General features: G+C 42.7%; 1 non-coding gene across 1 annotated transcript; it reads left to right on the top strand.

Moving 5' to 3' along the window:
• The first annotated feature begins 3,721 nt into the window (after window positions 1-3,721).
• On the top strand, window positions 3,722-3,794 carry TRNAR-UCG (transfer RNA arginine (anticodon UCG)). Its single transcript has one exon. It is a non-coding gene; the product is annotated as a tRNA-Arg (tRNA).
• Window positions 3,795-5,206: the final 1,412 nt, after the last annotated feature.

Below are 5,206 nucleotides of genomic sequence, written 5' to 3'. Positions count from 1 at the left end.
ACAGTAATTAAATAAAACACAGGAAACAGTTTAAAAATCCAAAACCAATTTATGAAAATAGTTTATATTTTTATCTTTAAAATGACACAAAAACGATTAAAATCGGTTCAGGGGAACCGGAGATATGAATTTTTAAAGAATTATTACTTTTCTAGCGCTTAGAAACAAAAAGCGCCAATCGGGTCATCTGGTTGCACCTCGACCGGGGCAAAGTCAAACTTTCAGGCCGACCGCGATGGAGCCCTGCAGGTCTACAGGTCGCGGGAGGCCTCGGTTAAAAAGTTACCTTCTGACTTAGTCTTTATTTTGAAGTTTTTCTTCACCGGGACGAACCTGCCAGTTGAATCCGACCTCCTGGAGCCCTTGTCCGGATACGCGATGTGGGTTTCCTCGGTGGAGACTTTTACCTTCGGACTCAGTCGTTTTTTCGAGATGAAAATCCTTCGACCGGGGTAAACCTGGATCTTGATCCGACGTCCATGGAGCCCTTCTCGGATACGATGGCTGGGAGGTCCCGGTCAACTTTTTACGTTCGGACTTAGTCTCTTTTTTGGATGTTTTTCTTTACCGGGACGAACCACGAAGTCAGGCCGGGTCGCGGTTGAGGCAAGCCGGCTAGAATTTCCGCGGCGGGTCGGTCCCTCTCTGGAGCTTTTTTCCCAAAATTCTCAAATCTTTTCCAAACTTCTGGGGCTTCACCCAGATGTTCTTTTAAGGTTCTTTTGGGGTCCACAGCTCACCCCAAGGGTCCAGAAGTTCTGTGATGGTCCTTGGGGGTGCGGACTTCAACTCCCAGAATGCACCTGGCGCAAACTCCTTTTTGGCCACTGGACAGTGGTCAGCTGGTCGCTTTCTTCAGGAGTTGGTGCAGGGGACTCTGGTTTAGCAATTTTTCACCTGTAGCAAACAGGGAGTCCCTCCTTGAACCAGTTGAAGCCAGGCAAAGTCCTTCTTGTGGTGAAGCCCAAGTGTGCAGCTGGTGCAGTCCTTCTGAGTGCAGGTTCCAGGTGCAGGCCAGGGGTCCAGCAGGGCAGTCCTTCTTCTCCTTAAGTTCTTTCTTCTTGAAATTTGGTGGGGATCTGAGGCGTGGGTGCAGGTCTGCCAGTTTTATCCTTGCTCCTGGGTGAAAAGCAGGGGGGCCCTGGTTCTCCAATCAGGGACAGGGTCGTCCCCCTGTGATGACCACTTCCTGGGAAGTGTGGCAAAAATCCATCCCACAAGGCAACAGTCTCTAAAAATCCAACATGGATGAATCTGATTTTTGGAGGTTACATCTGGCTGAGCCCACGCACTGGTGTGGCTAAAAATCATAAACACACCCCTCTCCTGCCCTCTCCTAATCTAATCAAGGTGGCACCTAATTGTCTGGGGTTGCAGGATGTGGGGGTGTTGCTGGGTGCTCCAAATGTCCTTCTCTGCCTTTGAAGACCAGTTTGGCAGCCCTCCCCCTTCCTGCCTCACCATCTGCTGAGGGGAGATTCTCTCCCCCAAGCACATTCCTTTGTGTGAAGCCTGGCCACTTCACACCTCATCAAGGCAGCCTGGCAGAAGCTGCTGCAGGCTGGCCAATCAGAGCACAGCAGCAAAAACAATGCAGAGCTGAAATTGGCAACTTTTTAGGTAAAGTCTAAACTTTTTACCTGGACAAGTTATATTAAATCTAACAACTGGAAGTTGTGGGATTTATTACAACAATCAATTTGATACCAAATTCTTGGTATGTAACATTTAAGGAGACTTTAAAATTTAAAATAAAGTCTGCCCATTCTAGCCTATGAAGGCCATTTACTTCAATGAGGGAAAAACAAATTTGGCTGTTTTTACCTCACCAGGGCTTATAAATCTATTTTTATAAAGTCCCTGCTTATAGTTACATGGCACCCAGCCCTAGGGGCACATAGGGCACACCTTAGGGGTGACTTATATGTAAAAATAAGGTAGTTTAAGACTTTGGAAGTACCTTTAATTCCAAAGTCGAATTTGCATATAACTTTAATTTAAAAGCAGCCAGCAAGGCAGGCTTGCTTTTAAAATGACACTGGGCACCTCAGCAATGCACCTAGGTGTGCACCACCTATGCTGTGGTCCCTAAACCTACATGCCCTACCATATACTAGGGACTTATAGGTAGGTTAACTTAGCCAATTATAATTAGCCTAATTTGCATATCCATTTTACACAGAGCACAGGCCCTGGGACTGGTTAGCAGTACCCAGGGCACCAACAAAGTCAGGAAAACACCAGCAAAAAGAGGAAAATGGGGGCAAAAAGTTACGGGGCCTCTGCAATCAGCCCTGTTTTCTCACAGTCCCTCAGAAAAAATATAGTACTGGAGAAGAATCATAAAGGATTGACACAATTGCTGCCTTTGCTGTTGCCCCAATTGTGTAATCTGTCAAGGACTTGTCTCTTGCAGATTGAGGCACCTAGTTGCAATTGTGTGGTATAAATCACCCTTACAACCATTTTTGCTATAAACTTGAGATCTTTCTGAGATACTATCTCACATACTTCTTTTGAATGAGGAACTCTGAAATTGTCACATTCCAATTTGTACGTCCTTAAAACTCTGCTGGTTATTCAAATGGGCAGATTGTTTTTTAAATTCCTTTCTGTCTCGAGTTGTAGTTATATTGATACAGAGGCATAATTGTTGAATGATATATATTGGTTTGATTGAAATATGTTCGTAGAGGTGGTGATAGGCTTTCTGTGTCTGTCTGAGAGCAAGAACCGGTTAACGTCTTTTTCCAAGAGCAGTTTGTTGTGAAAGGTATCAGGCAAAGGAGTATGTATTGTGATGTGGTTCTCTGACTGCTTCTGTCCACTTGCCAAAAGTTCCAAGGCCCTATGATAGCACAAAAACTGTAAGATTGAAGTGGTGGGTGCCGGAGGTTTAAAATGGTCAGTTTAATTAAAGACAGAAAAGTGAAACGAATGACTGCAGAAATACTGTATGTGGCCATGAACTGAGATGAAAGGATGATTTTGGAACTCTGTCTTGCAGATTACCCTCAATGCCGCAATGGATAGGGCACTACTCTCACAGACCAGGATGTGTAAGTTTAAGTCTATCGGAGGTGCACACCCTGAACTAATACATTTTTGCTGAAACCTAATCATATTGTTTACTCTTCCTCGTAGCAGCTTGCCAGGGTGATAGTATATTGCAACAGAACCATTCCACTTCTTCACTGAAAAGTGTCATGTTGGTTACCCAAATGTGCAGCGTGTCATTTTATACAGCTTTCTTTATTGAAATTAAACTTGGACTCACTTGAAATATTCTCTTTCAAAATGAATGTTTTGAGCTGCTGTGAATTTTATTTCTAGAGGTGGTGACAGCCTTTCAGGTGCGTGCGTAGGTCAAGGCCCTGTTCATGTCACTTGTATAAGCTAATTCAGGGAGCAAATTAGCAAGTCAAGAAATGGGAAGTCTGAACTACTATTAAAGCAGTTTCATTCTCTTTTCAAATAATCCAAAAATACCATTGCAGCATAAAACAGAGTATTCAATAAAAGAAGAAGGAGGATTAACGGCAAAAAAGCACATCATAAGATATGAAACTTTGGAAATTATCTAGATATTGTTTGAAAAAACTCCTTTGATGGAAAGAAGATGAAGAACGGTATGGGATCCTGTCCTGCGCACCTGTAATTGATATGTTCCACATCCATTCATACCACCTAACCCTAAACACCCAAACAGATTGCAGTCAGTGACCATGTAGCCTAATGGATAAGGCGTCTGACTTCGGATCAGAAGATTGAGGGTTTGAGTCCCTTCATGGTTGAGTCTTTTTGTCACAGCAACCAACTTATCTACACATACAAACTGGAAATACACTCTTACAATACTCATTTCACTCTCACTCATTAAGAAAGCCCAATGCAAACTGCACAATCAGTCATGTTATACCTTCAGCATTGCTACTTTTCTGTCTTTCTGCCATACCAAAGTACCTCTTCATAAATGCCACGGATATGCAATACGTATACAACAATATGTCATGGCACAATCATTCCGAACAGAACTGTGGGTAGACTCAGTGCAGGGAGTGTGTGCGTGCAGAAAGCAGAAACTATGCATGGGTAGAAGCTCTATGATTTTCTCCAGGAATAATGCAAATTGTCCCTCAGAAAAAGTATAGTACTAGAGAAGAATCATAAAGGATTGACACAATTGCTGCCTTTGCTGTTGCCCCAGTTGTGTAATCTGTCAAGGACTGGTCTCTTGCAGATTGAGGCACCTAGTTGCAATTGTGTGGTAAAAATCACCCTTACAATCATTTTTGCTATAAACTTGAGATCTTTCTGAGATACTATCTCACAGACTTCTTATGAATGAGGAACTCTGAAATTGTCACATTCCAATTTGTACGTCCTTAAAACTCTGCTGGTTATTCAAATGGGCAGATTGTTTTTTAAATTCCTTTCTGTCTCGAGTTGTAGTTATATTGATACAGAGGCATAATTGTTGAATGATATATATTGGTTTGATTGAAATATGTTCGTAGAGGTGGTGATAGGCTTTCTGTGTCTGTCTGAGAGCAAGGACCGGTTAACGTATTTTTCCAAGAGCAGTTTGTTGTGAAAGGTATCAGGCAAAGGAGTATGTAATGTGATGTGGTTCTCTGACTGCTTCTGTCCACTTGCCAAAAGTTCCAAGGCCCTATGATAGCACAGAAACGGTAAGATTGAAGTGGTGGGTGCCGGAGGTTTAAAATGGTCAGTTTAATTGAAGACAGAAAAGTGAAACGAATGACTGCAGAAATACTGTATGTGGCCATGAACTGAGATGAAAGGATGATTTTGGAACTCTGTCTTGCAGATTACCCTCAATGCCGCAATGGATAGGGCACTACTCTCACAGACCAGGGTGTGTAAGTTTAAGTCTATCTGAGGTGCACACCCTGAACTAATAAATTTTTGCTGAAACCTAATCATATTGTTTACTCTTCCTCGTAGCAGCTTGCCAGGGTGATAGTATATTGCAACAGAACCATTCCACTTCTTCACTGAAAAGTGTCATGTTGGTTACCTAAATGTGCAGCGTGTCATTTTATACAGCTTTCTTTATTGAAATTAAACTTGGACTCACTTGAAATATTCTCTTTCAAAATGAATGTTTTGAGCTGCTGTGAATTTTATTTCCAGAGGTGGTGACAGCCTTTCAGGTACGTGCTTAGGTCAAGGCCCTGTTCAT

The sequence above is a fragment of the Pleurodeles waltl genome, chromosome 4_1 (assembly GCF_031143425.1).
Source record: "Pleurodeles waltl isolate 20211129_DDA chromosome 4_1, aPleWal1.hap1.20221129, whole genome shotgun sequence".
Lineage (NCBI taxonomy): Eukaryota > Metazoa > Chordata > Amphibia > Caudata > Salamandridae > Pleurodeles > Pleurodeles waltl.
Note: the sequence above shows the minus strand (reverse complement) of the source record. Positions and strands in the feature narration are given on the sequence as shown.